General features: G+C 43.8%; 1 protein-coding gene across 2 annotated transcripts in view; it reads left to right on the forward strand.

The window, feature by feature from the left end:
• LOC135546476 (xylosyl- and glucuronyltransferase LARGE2s-like) overlaps positions 1–19,769 on the forward strand; it is a 72,129-nt gene that overhangs the window by 18,245 nt on the left and 34,115 nt on the right. Inside the window, exon 2 of one of the 2 annotated variants that reach the window (XM_064974922.1) lies at positions 5,938–6,052. The gene's annotated coding sequence lies outside the window, so the exon portion shown is untranslated. Of the gene's footprint in view, positions 1–5,937; positions 6,053–14,806; positions 14,955–19,769 lie in introns of those variants that run through there. The other variant, XM_064974932.1, reaches the window with a different exon arrangement.

Here is a 19,769-nt window from a genome sequence, read left to right on the forward strand (position 1 = left end):
TGAAAAGCTGAATTGAGGAACGAGAAATAGTTAAATATTTCAGGAAGGTCAGGGGGAGCGGCTGCTTTCTGCGTGTGTGTGTGTGTGTGTGTGTGTGTGTGTGTGTGGATGTGATGACTGAGGTTTTATGCTTGGTTGTCTCTATAGTCCCATTTGGACTGACAGTCTGTGCAAAGAGCAAAACAGAGGAGAACATAGGCAGGGGGACACATGAAGGGATGCAGGGTGATGCAGAGGGAGGGGAGGTAAGATGTGAGAGAGAGGCAGAGTGAGAGAGAAGCAGAGTGCATGAAGAAAGGGGAGGAGAGACAGAGGATGGAATGGAGAGGCAAGGTAAGGCTGAAGGCTTAAAGACCTGAACTTTCCTCTTTGCCTCTCCCTTATTCATTTCAAGGGCTTTATTGGCATGGGAAACATGTTTACAATAATAAACAAAAGTAAATTAAACAATAACAAAGAAACAGTTAACATTACACTCACAAAAGTTCCAAAGGAATAGAGACATTTCAAACATCACATTATAGCTATATACAGTGTTGTTACGATGTGCAAATAGTTAAAGTACAAAGCGTGGAAAAAATAAACATGGTGTTTGTTCTTCACTTGCTGCCCTTTTTGTATTTGTATTTATGATGGATCCCCACTCTTCCTGGGGTCCAGCAAAATTAAGGCAGTTTACACAATTTTAAAAACATTACAAAACATTCACAGATTTCACAACAGGCCCCTACTCCACCACTGCCACATATCTACAGTACTACATTTAGAGATAACTTATACCTTGCCACCCACTCTGAAATGAACTGCAACTCTTTGTTAAGTGTTGTAGTCGTTTCAGTCGCTGTAGTAGCTGACGTGTATAGTGTTGAGTCATCCACATACCATTCATAGACACTCTGGCTTTACTGACAGTCAAGTAAAGATTGAAAAAAGCAAGGGGCCTAAACAGCTACCCTGGGGAATTCCTGATTCTCCCTGGATTATGCTAGAGAGGCTTCCATTAAAGAACACCCTCTGTGTTCTGTTAGACAAGTAAATATTTATCTACATTATAGCAGGGGATGTAAAGCCAGAACACATAAGTTTTTCCAGCAGCAGACTATGATTGATAATGTCAAAAGCTGCACTGAAGTCTAACAAAACAGCCCCCTCAATCATTTTTTCATAATTTTTCCTCAGCCAATCATCACTCATTTGTGTAAGTGCTGTGCATGTTTAGTATCCTTCCCTATAAGCGTGCTGAAAGTCTGTTGTCAAGTTGTTTACCTTGAAATAGCATTGTATCTCGTCAAACACCATTTTTTCCTGAAGTTTACTAAGGGTTGATACCAGGCTGATTGGTCAGCTATTTGAGCCAGTAAAGGGGGCTTTACTATTCTTGGGTAGCAGAATGACGTTATCCTCCCTCCAGACCTGATGGCACACACTTTCTACTAGGCTTAAATTGAAGATGTGGCAATATAGTCTGCTATTATCCTCAGTAATTTTCCATCCAGATTGTTAGACCCCGGTGGCTTGTCATTGTTGATAGACAACAATAATTGTTTCACCTCTTCCATACTGACTTTACGGAATTCAAAAGCAATATACTTGTCTTTCATAATTTGATCCGATATACTTGGATGTGTAGCATTTGTTGCTGGCATGTCATCCCTAAGTTTGCTTATTTTGCCAATGGAAAAGCAATTAAAGTAGTTGGCAATATCAGTGGGCTTTGTGATGAATAAGCCATCTGATTCAATAAATGATGGAGCCGAGTTGGCTTTTTTCCCAAAAATGTAATTTAAGTGCCCCAAAGCTTTTTACTATCATTCTTTATATAATTTGTCTTTGTTTCATTGTATAATTTATTTTTATTTAGTTTATTCACATGATTTCTGAATTTGCAATATGTTTGCCAATCAGTTGGGCTACCAGTGTTATTTTCCATACTTTTTTGCCTCATCCCTCTCAACTATACAACTGTTCAATTCCTCATTAATCCAAGGGGATTTAACAGTTTTTACAGTCATTTTCTTAATGGATACGTGCTTATTAGTAACTGGAATAAGCAATTTCATAAATGTGTCAAGTGCAGCATCTGGTTGCTCCTCATTACACACCACAGACCAGCAAATATTACTTACAGTGCCTTGCGAAAGTATTCGGCCCCCTTGAACTTTGCGACCTTTTGCCACATTTCAGGCTTCAAACATAAAGATATAAAACTGTATTTTTTTGTGAAGAATCAACAACAAGTGGGACACAATCATGAAGTGGAACGACATTTATTGGATATTTCAAACTTTTTTAACAAATCAAAAACTGAAAAATTGGGCGTGCAAAATTATTCAGCCCATTTACTTTCAGTGCAGCAAACTCTCTCCAGAAGTTCAGTGAGGATCTCTGAATGATCCAATGTTGACCTAAATGACGAATGATGATAAATACAATTTTTATTGCGTAGTTTTGAAGGAGTGCGAAGGTGAATTGAGTTATTGCTCACACGCAATTCGGAGTAAGCGTTCCCTAACGGAAATATGCAAATGTACTGGAACGCACCTATAAGAGCTCGCTAGCTCATGCTTGGCTCTGCCCACCTCCTTGCTTGTTCTGCCCACTATGACTCATTTGTTCCCATTTGAAATTGCGGGCTGTAGTCTTGTTTTGGTTGAGTTAGAAAAAAACGATTTGCCTTGTCACAGGGGAGAGCCTGAAGAGAACAGACATACACACACTCAGTCACTCACTCACTGGTAGTGGTGAAAGGAAAGAAAAGTAAATTGCTCGTGCTTGTTTGTGCTGGGACGCACACTAAAATGATAACAGAAAGGGGGAAAAACAGGAAACACGCAGTGGTAGAAAAAGAACCCAATTGATTACCCAAATATACTTGAGTCAAAGTAAAGATACCTTAATAGAAAATGACTCAAGTAAAAGTGAAAGTCACCAAGTAAAAGTAATATAATTAAGTATCAAAAGCAAAAAGCAAAAGTTAGTCCGCCAGATCAGAGGCAATAGGGATGATCAGGGATGCTCTCTTGATGAGAGAGAGAATTTTAGCCTAATGCAATTAGTGGAGGGAGGGGGCAGTAAATGTCAAACCCAGGTTCTTTGAATGCATGTCCACTTCGTAGAGTGTTTGTGTGTGACCAACAGGAACTCTGCCTCCCTTTCGAAATGTGACATTTTATGAAGATCTTAAGTTTAGGCATTCATTCTGGCGGGTTAGGGCTCAGGTTTTGGGATAGGGTTCATACACACACACACACTGGAAACACAAGGTGATGGGATTCAGTCAGGTTGTGGGAAGAGAGAGTGTGTGTGTGAACCCACCCCTTTTAACACCATTTGATACCCTGACTGCCAGTTTGGTGAGAATCACACTTTATCGCCATACACACCAAACTCCAGTGTGTGTGTGTTTGTATATGTGTGTGTTCGTCTGCGCATGTGCACTTGCGCTCGTGTGTGTGTGTCCTAGTCTTTTGTCTGCTGCTGTTCCCTTAGTGGTGCGTTCAGAGTCTAGCATTGATTCATACTTGACACCATCTCCAGAGACTGGGGTGGATCGGTGACGATGTGTTGAATGCAGCTGTAGTTTTATAGGGTTGTCAAGTTGGACCGAGCTCATCATGAACATCCTTTTCAACTTCATCCAGGTATCTCCCAGAACAGCTTTAGTGCTCACCAGGCGGTAGAGCCCTATTCTGGGAAGCCCAATGTAGCAACCCTAGATTGCATACTTCTGTGGGTGTTGTTGCGTCACTAACTGCTAAATGCATTGACAGTGGGAGATGTGATGTGCGCTAAGCTAAAGTGGCGGCTGTGGGAAATGGCTACTGTTGCTCTGTATGCTAAGCTAATGTAGTACTGTGCTACTTTGGGGGACATGAGTGTAATGGAGCAGAGAGAGATTACTGTACTACATTACCTTCATTATCTCTGCGGTCGTTCCTGAAGAGAGAACAATATCCCGTTAGGTTATAATTGGATTGTTCTTAAGGGCAGTGCGTGTGTGTTTTGACTAGTCATGCATGGAATGTTTTGAGGGATACAGACACACACACATGTACGCATGCCCTTTTAATGAGGGTCATTTGGCTATACTGTACAGTGTCTTTCTCATACAAAATACTCATTCCACACAGGTCGCACTCTACACCCACTCAATAGGCCTACACACCAAACTCACTCACTGCTCTCAAACTTGACCAAACTATAACCCTCATTTGTATTCTGGATTTGTACAGTATATTGGAAACGTTAAAAAAAATCTATCCTTTTCTTTGCCCTGTTAACCTATCATGACGACATCCAAGCTCTCTTTGCGCACGAGGAAGTAAATTAATTCTAAACAGCAATGTAATTTTTTCAGTTTTTGCTGCTAGCAGTAAGAAGTCATCATCTTTTTAAAGAAACATTTTAATGTCTATTTTAAGACTGTCAGCTGTGCCTTGTTGGAGCCACCACTCTCGCTCCACATCTCCCATTCTCTCTTTCTACCCCCTCTCCATTTCCCTTTCCCTCTGCTTGCTCTTCTTTCTCTCTCTGCCCCCGTCTTCCCCTTGTTCTCTTTCTCCTTTTCTCCCTCACTCGCTCTCTCCTTCTTACTCTCTTTTTTTCTCTGATTCGTGTCTCTGATTGGCTCGTATCCATGTGTACAGCCCAGACCCTGCTTGATTGATGATGAGGCAGCGTGTCAGACTGATTGACTGCATTGCTTGATTAGTGGGAAGTGCTATCTCTACTATCTCCCCGAGTGTTTTATCTCTGTAATACGTAAAGAAACACTGGCCTTCCCTCCCTACCTATGACCATCTCTCCCCTCCCTCCCTCCCTCCCTCCCCTCCTCTTCTTTCATCTCACTTCACCCCTCCTCTCCCCTTAGACAGTGTGGCTCTGTTTGGGGTATAGTAGGTTTTCCTCCCATTCCCCCTGGTCGTATAGAGCTTTACGGCAGCCATTCCATTATAGGCCAATCTGGCCCAGTCATGTCACCATCAGTGGGCTGTTACCATACTGGGCTGCTGTTAACAGACAAAACAATGGCAATACTCCAGCTATTAACAGTCAACGGGAGAAGAAGAATAGACAGAGACCTCATGTGGATCTGAGAGTGTGTGTGTGTGTGTGTGTGTGTGTGTGTGTGTGTGTGTGTGTGTGTGTGTGTGTGTGTGTGTGTGTGTGTGTGTGTGTGTGTGTGTGTGTGTGTGTGTGTGTGTGTGTGTGTGTGTGTGTGTGTGTGTGTGTGCGCGTGCAGGCGTGTGTGAGTGTGAGTGGCTCAGTGTGTAACTTTAATGCCTCGGGCCCCTGCTGTCAGTGTCAAATATGGAGACTGCTGTGTAGGTGAGTATGTGTCTACTCCCAGGGCCCAACGGCAGGCATTTCTTGAGCCTTTGACAGAGGTCACGTCCTCTGTTCTCTCTAAGAAGGAGATGGCCATCTGGAAACACAGCAAGGAGGAGAGAAGGATGGGCGAAGGACATAGTACGCCTGTTCTGTTAACTACTCTCTTTGTTCTTGTTTCCATCTTAAAATACCCCACTCTTTTCAGCCTCCCTCTGTCTCTTATAATGCCGTACCATGTGACTTAGTCACTCTCGAAGTCTGTAATGAACTCTTATTCACTGTCACTGATTGTCTTTATTCACTGTATGTCTGGTCAACATATCATTGAGAGGCTATGGAAAGTTACGATTTTGCGAAAAGATGGGCATTTTCTGGCACACTGGCACACACTTGAAAGCTCTGTAAAAAAAACATAAAACATATAAAAGAAACATAAAACATATATATATATATAACATATACTATGATTGATTGATTAAGCAAACTCCTGTTTGTTTATGGTACTTTTGATCAACATGTATGCTATTTGTTATCCAAATCCCTGAGCACGATTGTATGTTATTTCTCTTCAGCTGTCATGCTCACTGTTTCCCTGTTTCTTTCCAGGTTGAGAGAGGGAGGATTTCCCTCTTGTATTACCCTCTTTCCAGGCTGACCAGTGAGGTCTCCGAGTACTGAGGGGCTGCTTTTCCCATTGACGCAATTTCAGATAGCGAACCTGGTGAGAAAACCAATGGGGATTCTTAGCTTTCAAATATCTGGATGTCATTGGCAACTTTGCTGTTTGTGTGAGTGTGTAAGTGCATGCATCTTTGTCTGTAACGTGTATTTGTGTGTGCGTGTGTGCATGTGTGTGTGCGTGTGTGTGTGTGTGTGTGTGTGTGTGTGTGTGCGTGTGTGTGTGTGTGTGTGTGTGTGTTAGTTCATTGCTCAAAGTAATGTAGAGTGATGTACACCAAAGTCGTGAATGTAAAACCCAGCGCCATTGAGATGAACTAGTTACAACAACAGCATGTCTAATTTTAAGCGTACATCTCAGTAGTGGTAATTCTGTTACTGAATCTCTGCTTTGGTGATACATACACACACACACACACACACACACACATACACACTCACACACCCTGCAAGTTGCAGGGAAGATAGGTCAGCTTGTATGAATGGGGAAGTGTGTGTGCCTGCATGCCTGTGTCCATGCCTGTTTCTAACTGTACCCTGCGAAGCTTCGTATAGTATGGTTCAATCAGCCTCGGCGCAGCAGCGCTAGACTGGGTCTTTCTGCTGATATCTGTGTTGTTATCCCCCATCTGTCAGCCTGCTGTCTGCCTGGCCTCCATTGCTTTGATCCATGCACACTTAACATTGCTGCAAATGGCTTGGCTTTAGATTTGTCCTCATTAAACATTTAAAACACAATCTATATTCACAGCCATATGTGGTGATGTGTGGGTAAGTTTGTTTGTGTGTGTGAGTGATGCGCAGGGTTGACTCATATCCCGCAGTCCCCGCGGTTATATCTACGGGGCAGGCATGTTTAGGGTCATGAAATATTGTGTGGATGAAGGGCAGGTTGAATAAAGAAAAAACAATAAATGTATCAATCATGTGCAACTTATAGGCTACATTGAGGTTTTTCTTCAATTATTTTTGGGCTATCTGGCATTAGCCCTACCTACATGTACACATGACCTTGACTCGCCTGCACCTTCGCACATTGACTCGTTACAGGTACCCCCTGTATATAGCCTCGTTATTGTTATGTAATGTTCTTGTGTTACTTTTTATTTAATTTTTCACGTCCTCTGCACAACTGAGCAAGATGACATGTACATTAGAGTGTTTAGTTTGAGAAACAGACGCCTCACAAGTCCCCAACTGGCAGCTTCATTAAATAGTACCCACAAAACACCAGTCACAACGTCAACAGTGAAGAGGCGACTCTGGGATGCTGGCCTTCTAGACAGAGTTGCAAAGAAAAATCCGTAGCTCAGGCTGGCTAATAAAAATAAAAGATTTAGATGGGCAAAAGAACACAGACACTGGACAGAGGAACTCTGCCTAGAAGGCCAGCATCCTGGAGTCGCCTCTTCACTGTTGAAGTTGAGACTGGTGTTTTGCGGGTACTATTTAATGAAGCTGCCAGTTGAGGACTTGTGAGGCATCTATTTCTAAAACTTGACACTCTACTGTACTTATCCTCTTGGTCAGTTGTGCACGGGGCCTCCCACTCCTCTTTCTATTCTGGTTAGGGCCAGTTTGTGCTGTTCTGTGAAGGGAGTAGTACACAGCGTTGTACGAGATCTTGAGTTACTTGGCAATTTCTTGCATGAAATAGCCTTAATTTAAGAATAAACTGACGAGTTTCAGAGGAAAGTTATTTGTTTCTAGCCATTTTGAGCCTGTATTCAAACCCACAAATGCTGATGCTCCAGATACTCAACTAGTCTTAAGAAGGCCAGTTTTATTGCTTCTTCAATCAGGACATCAGTTTTAAACTGTGCTAACATAATTGCAAAAGAGTTTTCTAATGATCAATTAGCCTTTTAAAATGATCAACTTGGATTAGCTAACACAACGTTCCTATTGGAACACGGGAGTGATGGTTGCTGATAATGGACCAATGTATGCCAATGAATATTGCCAGATGCATCATCATCAGTAAAAAATATATTTAGCCTATTTAATGCAACCCTTGCTGTTATCGCAAAGCAGCATGCTTTACATTTTTAAAATGTAATTTCATTGAACCTTTATTAACTAGGCTTGTCAGTTAAGATCAAATTCTTATTTACAATGACGGCCTACCCCGCCAAACCCTCTTCTAACCCGGACGACGCTGGGCCAATTGTGCGCCGCCTTATGGGACTCCCGATGGGACTCCGGGTTGTGATACAGCCCGGGATCGAACTAGGGTCTGTGGTGACACCTCTAGCACTGAGATGGCACAAAACTGATGTAATTGTTTGGAAATGATAACTTAACTTTCTCATCCATAGCCTTAAAACACTGTTTAGCTCACATCTGAAGGCTGCGGGACATTTAGGACGTACTGCGGATTGCTAAAATATCCTAATGATTATGATCAGACTTCCTCAATTCAAATATTGTGGTGACACTATACCAAAAATGGTTTAGCATGGTTTAGAAACTTGGGAACCAAGTTCTAGTTATCAGTGCGGCCCTATCACCTGGACATGTTGAAATATTGTATCTTCATGCCTCGAACAAAAAACTCAGGCTTCCGTCATAACTGTCAATTTATTTTAAAAATAAGAATTTCAGGCCGCAGTTTGGAATAAACTAATCCCGTCCGAATCGTCCTCTGGAATACTGGACATTCTGGAGTAATATTTACAAAATCAACACTCTTTAGTAATACTAGTCCCGTGCAAACAGGTCTTTGGTCATGTGCACGCAATGAATACATGTGTCACGTAAAGAGAGGATGAATAGGGGATGTTTTTCGTATACAAATGAAAGATTTTGGTTACAGCACTATTCAGTCAGATATGTCGGTAATTATGTTGCAGCTTCATCAACACGGACGGCGCGATAAACACTGTTGATGTTCCGTGGTGGTCGCTGCATCAGGGAGGAGAGAGAGACAACAACGGGTGCTGGTCACACAGTCACTCGCTGTCTTTTTATTTTTTAACACAGTGCAGCAAGTCTGAGCCTGGCCCGGCACAATCAAATCAATTGCTGGTCAGACACCCCCTAGTCATTTGTGTCTTCATTATTTAATCAAAGAGTGTGCTTAAAGCGTCAGACAAGCTCAGTGAATATAGTTGATTTGATTAAAACACATAGGATGTGTCAGTATATGGAAAAAAAACAAGTTTAACATTTTTTACTAATTGATTGGTCGAAAGAACAGACAACTCTTGGTCGACCAAGATATTTTTTAGTCGGGGACAGCCCTAGTAAGCATGCATGCATGTTTGGGTGTGTGTTATCCTTTGTTAAACACATTCTCTCCTGGTCGTGCTGTGTGACAGGCTATATCCAGTGAGACTCATAAGGTCTCTGTCAGGGCATTGGATTGTAAACTTGAGCTCTTAGTATAACCATACACACTGGCACGTGGGTGGTGGGGATTTGTTGTGGTTCACAGGCTCACACAGGCCCTTACCTCCACCAACACACGCACACACGCACACACACACACACACACACACACACACACACACACACACACACACACACACACACACACACACACACACACACACACACACACACACACACACACACACACACACACACACACACACACACACACACACACACAGCATCCCACTGAACCTCTCCTTCACAGGAGCCAGACACATCATTACAGAGCTGACTGGTCAGGGATAGGAGTTTCTACTACAATACCGCTCTCGCCCTGCCCCTAACCCTTGACATCTGACCCCTGACCAGTGAAAGTGGACAGAGCTTATTGTCTTTAGCACTGCCTGATTGGCTCTCCCACAGGGCTTAGAGGGTCAGGTGGTGTGCTGACTTTACACTTTGCACACAGGGAGGTTAAAGTATCTCAGAATATATCTGAGCCTGCTGTGCTGTGTCTTATGGTCAGTGCCAAGCAGTGCCTCAGGGGCCATGGCTGCTCATATAGGCTATGAGATATTTCTCTACTTTGAACCTGGAGAGTCCAGTTCTACGTTGTCCTCAGCAGATGAGTTACTGACTGGGAGGGGTAATTATGATATTCCCATTTTGGGGGGTGGGGGTTGTGTATAGGCACACTAAGTGTACACAACATTAGGAGCACCTTCCTAATACTGAGCTGCGCGCCCTTTTGCCCTCGGAACAGCCTTAATTTGCCGGGGCGTGGACTCTACAAGGAAGTCAAAAGCGTTCCAGAGGGATGCTGTCCCACGTTTGACTTCAATGCTGCCCACAGTTGTGTTCAAGTTCAAGTGAAAAGCCCAGCAGCGCTGCAGTTCTTGACACACTCAAACCTGTGCGCCTGGCACCTTCTACCAATTCACTTGGTCAGTCTATATCATGGAAAGAGCAGGTGTTCCTAATGTTTTCTGCACTCAGTGTATATGTTTTAGGGATGGTGGGGGACAGGGGTGTTATAGCGATGGAGATGGGAGGCAGTGGGTTGGAAGTTTGGAATAGTCCCGTGTGTGAGTCCACCAGTTATTATTGACAGGGAGAAACGCTAACTGGGTATAATCCAATGAAGATATGTTTATTTAGACTGGCAGTTGTTTTGACTGGCAGGAAGAATATGAAGAGTTTATTTCCAAAACTATATATAAGTACATGTTCAGGTGCGTTTCTTTCACTATATAATCATGGCATTGGGTTGTTCAATGGCAAACATGTATTTGTTCAAAATCGATCATTTTTGATGGTTTCATTTCAGAGAGACAAATGATCATGCTATCGACAGTATCCGCCACACTCTCAGAGGAATAAGTAGTACTACTAGGTTTTACAGTGAAATGTAACAAATAACTACGTTTTTAATATAGAACTGTACAAATGATACAATTATAAAAAATAAAAACAATCCCATACAGTAATATGAGATCTGTATGTAGTACCTTTACATGTGACATGGTTGTCATTTAGCAGATGTTTTTAAACTAGAGCGACTTACAGCGCATTCATCTTAAGATAGTTAGTTGAGACGACCACATGTCACAGTCCAACATACAGGATACGAACCTACCATTACAGTTTAACAATGGATATGTAGCGTTTTTCAAAAAACACATTTTAATCTCAAATCTATGAATAAAAAAAAAACAGAAAGCTGTCATATTTTACACACACATGGACATACCCATGAGCAATCATCTCTGATGAAAGAAACACGTGAACAATTGGTTGACGTGGCATTTTGGAAATAAACTCTTCATTTTGACAGAGGAAGAATTAGGGAAGAGATTAAAGGAGAGGATATGTGATTCTTCATACAAGCTCATAATGGAAGTCTCTCATCTCCCTGAAGTGAGCATCCTCAGCCCTTCCTCTCCTCCTCACCCCTCTCTACACTTCTGCTGTCCCCATTGCCCCTCTTCCCCTCTCTCCATCCGTTACACTTCCCCCGTCCCCTCTCTCCATCTCTAAACCTACCTCCACCCATTCTCCTCCCTCTCCTCTTCTCCCCTTCTAAAAATGCCCTTACTCCCCTCCTCTTGTCTCATTTTATCCACACCTCCTCTCCTCCCCCTCTCGTACTCTTTCAGAGAGATAAATGCCTCTCATCTTCTGCTTTGGAAGGTAAGAAATTGTGGTTCTGCTCCACTGGGGAAATAAACTCTACCCCATACTTTATCATCCCTCTCCCCACTGCACTCCACTCCTCTCATCTCCTCTTCTCCCCTCCATAAACAGTCCTTCTTTCCTCCCCCTTTTCCCATAAGGCCTACTGTCACGCTTCCATCTCTCTTTCTCTTCCCCTCTCTGTAGCTCTCTTTCTCTCTCTCTCTCTCTCTCTATTCCTCTCTATTCCTCTGTTGCTCTCTGTCAACTGAGAAACCCTTATAGTTGACTCCTCTCCTTTTCTCATACGTGGCGATTTGATCTGATATTACATGATCGTTGTCTTCGCCCCGTATCCTGCCCTGGACTTTAGTCACTGTTACTAGTCGGCTACCACACGGCACTCAACCCTGCACCTCAGAGACTGGTCACTTTAATAATGTCAGCATACTGCTTCACCCACTTCATATGTACAGTATATACTGTATTATAATCAATGCTCATCCTATATAACTACTGCTGTACACACATTTTATATTCATACACTGTCCATAAGGTGTGTAGTTTGTAGAAGAGATTGGCTGTCTGGCAGCTTGTTGATCCTGTGTTTTTAACACTGTAGCTGCCTTCGCTGCCACGTCTCCCTTGGAAGGTAGAGCAGACAAGTTGCACTGAGATAGGGCTACTGGGTTTCTCTTAGGAAGCATGGAGAGGTAAGCAGAGGGTGGATATCCCCGCAGGTCTCGTTCCAGAATGTTCTAGGAGGGGAAATACAGCAGGTGCCATGGAAACCCAATCACTGTCTCTCTGTCTCTCTGTCGCTCTGTCTCTATGTCTGTCTCTGTCTCTCTCGGCCTCTCTCTGTCCCTCTTGTCGCTCTCTCTCTCCACTGCTTCCTACCCACCTATTTATATGGGACACCCTTTGGGAGCCAGGGAAACCTAAACCATGTAAACTCCCTTCTCTCTCTCTCTCTCTCTCTCTCTCTCTCTCTCTCTCTCCCTTCCCACTACTTTTATGGTGCTGTGGAAACCCAAACCTGGGAACCCCCCCCCGTTTATGTCGGACCCCCTGTATTGGTGTTTGGGTGGGGGGACTATGGGTTTACTGGCCAAGGCCCCGCCAGGGTGACCCTTAACCCCATAATTAGGAGATAAGAAGTGGTGTTAACCTACATTAGTCATCTGGTTTGACAGCCACTGGATCCTCAGCCAATATCCCTGGACACTGATCTAAGGTCAATTCTGTCTGCGTCTCCTCTAATGGTGAGGAATGGCAGAAGGTAAGCTGATCCTAGATCTATAACTGTGCCTATGCGTAACTTCTACCCAAAGCAACCAGAGGAGAACGAGCATTGGAGACGAGAGGAAAGCAGTGAAACCAGTTGAACTAAAGGTCCATTTGCAATATAACATCTTAAAACCAGTGCCTGTAGAAGTGCTGTATGAAACACTGTCCTTTCATCAGCGTGTTTTTCTTTTTGGTACTGGTATATAACGGCTAGTGCTGCTACCAGTTGTTTGTGTGTGGTTGTTTGTGGTTGTTTCCACATCTGACTGGCTTGGTTTAGCTTGGAGGCTCAAAGGCAAACTGGTGCTCTAGGGACTGAGATTGCATTGCATTGCATTTCAGCATATATATTTTTTTTTCTTACACAGACACACACACAATCACACACACACACACACACACACACACACACACACACACACACTACATAGAAATCACACACTACATAGAAATGCCTGTGACTGGCCTTGCATGAGTAGATACAGTATCGTTGTGCTCCTGTGTAAGAGATAAGGAGTGCTGAGACTGTACTCTCTGCTCCTCTCTGCTCTTTCAGCTCAGTTCAATCTCCCTCCAGACTTATTATAGTCCCTAATGGGGGATCCATCATCACAGCTTCATTTAGATAGCAGGCCAGACGCAGGCTCCAACTAGCTTTCTGTTTAGTGAAAACAACATTGTGTCCTACTTTAATTAGAGAGCTGTACTCCCCCGTCTCATGAGCCCACACACTCACATGCACATATGTAAGTACACATGCATAGACGGACACACATTCCCTACTTAAGTGATAATGCCAGAGAAGCCGGTGTTTGGAGGATATATTGGCACGGGTGTTGTTAGGCCTGAGACGAAGTCGGGCTAATAATGCGCGATTTCGCATAGCATGTAAAAATGTGCTCTCTCGTCAGGACACTGTCGTTCAGAGGAGCAAGCCAACAACACAACTTACACAATCACTTCAAACGGAAGCTGGAAAGACTCCAAACTAGCTTAATTTCATTTAGATTGAACTGTTTTCTATAGACATTTCATTATATAATTTCACAAAAATTACGTCAGCTGATTTATGATTTAAACTGGCTGAGAAAAGCTGTCTGCCTGTCTGTCTCGTCCCGACATGTTCATTACTATGGGACAGCTGGAGATCGAATTTGTACATTGAAACAATTATTTTTCCACTGTTGAAAACCAAATGCTAGTCTAAAAGAAATGGGAGATAATGTCTAGATGCTTTTTCTAGTGGAGATCAGGTTTATAAATTGCGTGGCTGGGCTGATGAGACAGTGGATTGCACAGTGAGATGTAACAGAGTAAATAGAAATTTCAACATCATAGCTTTAGCTGGTGGTAACTAGTGAAATAGACACCAGCTGGAACCAATCAGCATTCAGAATTAGACATACCCGTTGTATAAATATACATAGAACCACTTGGAGCCAACCATGTCTGCATTTATGTGCACACATTCATGCGCGCACATCACAGCAGAATTACATTTGAATTGAAGGAATGCATGCACGCACATGCACACACACACACACACACACACACACACACACACACACACACACACACACACACACACACACACACACACACACACACACACACACACACACACACACACACACACACACACACACACACACAGTTAATCATCCACTCTTAGGAATCAGGTTACTCAGTAATGCATAGGTAACCCAGTATCTGTGTTAAAAGAGCAAGAAAAAAAGAGCGAAAGACAATAAGAGCTGCAACCAACTCCTGTCTTTTGTCACAGAGGCTTAACCATGTGCAAGGTGACACCACTCCCCCTTTCCCTCGCTCTCTTTTCAGCCTCTCGCCCCCTTTTCTGCACATTTTCTGTTATCGAGTTGGACTACTTTCATAAACACACACAGAGAGAGAGAGAGACAGAGAGAAACAGAGACACAGAGACACAGAGAGATCCGCAGAAGAAAAGGAGGATTAGGGAGAGGAAGAGGAGGGAGGGGCTCTTTGAAAGTGTGGCTGTGCACAACAACGCGGACTCGCCGCTACCCGCTTGGCAGACACTTAACACACGGAGAGGAGAGCAAACGATTGGAGCTTCCACACACACGCAGGTAGGAAGAAAGTGCAAAGGTCATAGCTTGTTATTAACAACTGTGTGGGTCTGTGTTTGCCCGCTTGCGTGTGTGTAGGTCGGCTTTGTTTTCACTGTCAGCTGTCAAATGTTCTTGTCAGACCTACAAGCACGTCTTACAGATGGAAAGGTGAGAGAGAGACAGAAGAAGAGATTGTGTCTGCGTGTGAGGGAGAGGGGAACAGAACGAGTGGTGTGTTCCTGTGTGAACAGGAGTGGGAGGTGAGCAGCACTCCCCTGCTCTCTCCTTCCATCCCCCCTGGAGTGAATCGAGCATTTGTGCTGTCATTGTAGTACTTCTGTCCCATTATTTTCTTCTGTCCCTCTCTTCCTACAGTATCTCCATCTGTCGTGGTTTACCTACAGAATGTTCTGCTTCTATGTTTGTGTCTTGCAGCTCTATGTTTTCTGAGATCTTTTCTCACAGTTGTTTCCCTCAAGGTACTATCTCCTAAAGGTTTTCCCCCAGGAATGTGACCTTTGTGTGCCGTGTTTACTATCTCGGATGTCCTTCTCTAGACTGTGTCTCTGTGTGCACTCTGTTCTGTTTTCTTTCTTTGTTGTTTGTTGTTATTGAGTCGTCCAGTGTGTGGTTGCTTTAGCGAGTGAGCCGTCAGAGGTGACAGTATGTTAGAACAACAAAGTAGGGCACATGGGACAAGGTAACTACCTCTGCTGTTATTGCTATTCCTGCAGGCCATTGAAGGATACTCAGCTTAATCTGTTGCAGCGTCACTCTGTACAGGGGGGCTGAGGAGGACATGCATGTGCCTGTGTGTACGCCCGTGCGTTTGCGTGAGTATCGCGCGACACGCGACCGCGTGTGTTTATGCATAACCAGGCAAATGATTGAGTGTAAACTGAGGTGAGATTAGTTCGCTGGTGACCGAGCGTAACCTCTAGCTCTATTGTTTCGCCTTCCCTTGTGTCTCTGTGCCAGCTGGGGTTTAGCTCAGAAAACAATCCTCCGTATTGTCAACAAACGTTTGACGATTATGACATTGACCTATTAATCAAACGAGAATTGAATGATCTTAAACAGGATTTGCCTCACTCTTTACTATGGCTCCCTGTGTGTCTGTGTGTGTGTGTGAGAGAGAGAGTCCACGCATGCGTGCCGAAAGATGAACAGATTTTCACACAGTTCAGCAAACGACAAATGCACCGTACACGCTGCTGAATCAACTTTAGTTTTTCATTGGGAGAGGAGTTTCTTGAAAGTTTTCAAACCATATTCTGAAAGTCTGTTTTTCCGGGCCTCTGTGATGGATGCCGATGATCTATGATCGACAAGGGATAGCTAGCAGATAGGTAATAAGTCATAGGTCATAGATATTTGTCCAGAAACCGTTATTTTGCTTCTTGCTCTCTCTCATATTTCTGCAGGCAGCTGCCGAGCTATAGTTACATTTAAACAACACACTTTCTCTCTCTCCTTTAGGCCCTTAGTAACCTGAGACCCATTCCCACTTAGAATTCCTAGACCAAAGTCCTCCATAGATGTATCTCTTTCTCCCAGGAATGATATCCTAGCCTGCCCTCAAGCATGTAATTCCCTCATGCCATGTTTTTCTAGTACTATATGTGCTTTCTATTCCTCTGTATGTATGTATGTATGTATGTATGTATGTATGTATGTATGTATGTATGTATGTATGTATGTATGTATGTATGTATGTATGTATGTATGTATGTATGTATGTATGTATGTATGTACAGTGGGGCAAAAAAGTATTTAGTCAGCCACCAATTGTGTAAGTTCTCCCACTTAAAAAGATGAGAGAGGCCTGTAATTTTCATCATAGGTACACTTCAACTATGACAGACAAAATTAGAAGAAAAAAAATCCAGAAAATCACATTGTAGGATTTTTAATGAATTTATTTGCAAATTATGGTGGAAAATAAGCATTTGGTCAATCTCAATACTTTGTTATATACCCTTTGTTGGCAATGACAGAGGTCAAACATTTTCTGTAAGTCTTCACAAGGTTTCCACACACTGTTGCTGGTATTTTGGCCCATTCCTCCATGCAGATCTCCTCTAGAGCAGTGATGTTTTGGGGCTGTTGCTGAGCAACACAGACTTTCAACTCCCTCCAAAGATTTTGTATGGGGTTGAGATCTGGAGACTGGCTAGGCCACTCCAGGATCTTGAAATGCTCCTTACGAAGCCACTCCTTCGTTGCCCGGGCAGTGTGTTTGGGATCATTGTCATGCTGAAAGACCCAGCCACGTTTCATCTTCAATGCCCTTGCTGATGGAAGGAGGTTTTCAATCAAAATCTCACGATACATGGCCCCATTCATTCTTTCCTTTACACGGATCAGTCGTCCTGGTCCCTTTGCAGAAAAACAGCCCCAAAGCATGATGTTTCCACCCCCATGCTTCACAGTAGGATGCAACTCAGCATTCTTTGTCCTCCAAATACGACGAGTTGAGTTTTTACCAAAAAGTTATATTTTGCTTTCATCTGACCATATGACATTCTCCCAATCTTCTTCTGGATCATCCAAATGCTCACGTCAGACGGGCCTGGACATGTACTGGCTTAAGCAGGGGGACACGTCTTGCACTGCAGGATTTGAGTCCCTGGCGGCGTTGTGTGTTACTGATGGTAGGCTTTGTTACTTTGGTCCCAGCTCTCTGCAGGTCATTCACTAGGTCCCCCCGTGTGGTTCTGGCATTTTTGCTCACCGTTCTTGTGATCATTTTGACTCCACGGGGTGAGATCTTGCGTGGAGCCCCAGATCGAGGAGGATTATCAGTGGTCTTGTATGTCAACCATTTCCTAATAATTGCTCCCACAGTTGATTTCTTCAAACCAAGCTGCTTACCTATTGCAGATTGAGTCTTCCCAGCCTGGTGCAGGTCTACAATTTTGTTTCTGGTGTCCTTTGACAGCTCCTTGGTCTTGGCCATAGTGGAGTTTGGAGTGTGACTGTGAGGTTGTGGACAGGTGTCTTTTATACTGACAACAAGTGCAAACAGGTGCCATTAATACAGGTAACGAGTGGAGGACAGAGGAGCCTCTTAAATAAGAAGTTACATGTCTGTGAGAGCCAGAAATCTTGCTTGCTTGTAGGTGACCAAATACTTATTTTCCACCATAATTTGCAAATAAATACATTTAAAATCCTACAATGTGATTTTCTTGATTTTTTTTCCTCATTTTGTCTATCAAAGTTGAAGTGTACCTATGATGAAATTTACAGGCCTCTCTCATCCTTTTAAGTGGTTGAACTTGCACAATTGGTGGCTGACTAAATACACTGCACACAAAAAATAAATGGAACACTTAAACAACACAATGTAACTCCAAGTCAATCACACTTCTGTGAAATCAAACTGTCCACTTAGGAAGCAACACTGATTGACAATAAATTTCACATGCTGTTGTGCAAATGGAATAGACATCAGGTGGAAATGATAGGCAATTAGCAAGACACTCCCAATAAAGGAGTGGTTCTGCAGGTGATAACCACAGACCACTTCTCAGTTCCTATGCTTCCTGGCTGATGTTTTGGTCACTTTTGAATGCTGGCGGTGCTTTCACTCTCGTGGTAGCCTGAGACGGAGTCTACAACCCACACAAGTGGATCAGGTAGTGCAGCTGATCCAGGATGGCACATCAATGTGAGCTGTGGCAAGAAGGTTTGCTGTGTCTGTCAGCGTAGTGTCCAGAGCATGGAGGCGCTACCAGGAGACAGGCCAGTACATCAGGAGTTGTGGAGGAGGCCGTAGGAAGGCAACAACCCAGCAGCAGGACCGCTACCTCCTTTGTGTAAGGAGGAGCAGGAGGAGCACTGCCAGAGCCCTGCAAAATGACCTCCAGCAGGCCACAAATGTGCATGTGTCTGCTCAAATGGTCAGATACAGACTCCATGAGGGTGGTATGAGGGCCCGATGTCCACAGGTGAGGGTTGTGCTTACAGCCCAACACCGTGCAGGACGTTTGACATTTGCCAGAGAACACCAAGATTGGAAAATTCGCCACTGGCATCCTGTGCCCTTCACAGATGGAAGCAGGTTCACACTGAGCACATGTGACAGACGTGACAGTCTGGAGACGCCGTGGAGAACTTTCTGCTGCCTGCAACATCCTCCAGCATGACCGGTTTGGAGATGGGTCAGTCATGGTGTGGGGTGGCATTTCTTTGGGGGGCCGCACAGCCCTCCATGTGCTCGCCAGAGGTAGCCTGACTGCCATTAGGTACCGAGATGAGATTCTCAGACCCCTTGTGAGACCATATGCTGGTGCGGTTGGCCCTGTGTTCCTCCTAATGCAAGACAATGCTAGACCTGATGTGGCTGGAGTGTGTCAGCAGTTCCTGCAAGAGGAAGGCATTGATGCTATGGACTGGCCCGCCCGTTCCCCAGACCTGAATCCAATTGAGCACATCTGGGACATCATGTCTCGCTCCATCCACCAACGCCACGTTGCACCACAGACTGTCCAGGAGTTGGCAGATGCTTTAGTCCAGGTCTGGGAGGAGATCCCTCAGGAGACCATCTGACACCTCATCAGGAGCATGCCCAGGCGTTGTTGGGAGGTCATACAGGCACGTGGAGGCCACACACACTACTGAGCCTCATTTTGACTTGTTTTAAGGACATTACATCAAAGTTGGATCAGCCTGTTGTGTGGTTTTCCACATTAATTTTGAGTGTGACTCCAAATCCAGACCTCCATGGGTTGATAAATTTGATTTCCATTGATCATTTTTGTGTGATTTTGTTGTCAGCACATTCAACTATCTAAAGTAAAAAGTATTTAATAAGAATACTTCATTCAT

The sequence above is a fragment of the Oncorhynchus masou genome, chromosome 1, assembly GCF_036934945.1.
Source record: "Oncorhynchus masou masou isolate Uvic2021 chromosome 1, UVic_Omas_1.1, whole genome shotgun sequence".
NCBI classification, from domain to species: domain Eukaryota; kingdom Metazoa; phylum Chordata; class Actinopteri; order Salmoniformes; family Salmonidae; genus Oncorhynchus; species Oncorhynchus masou.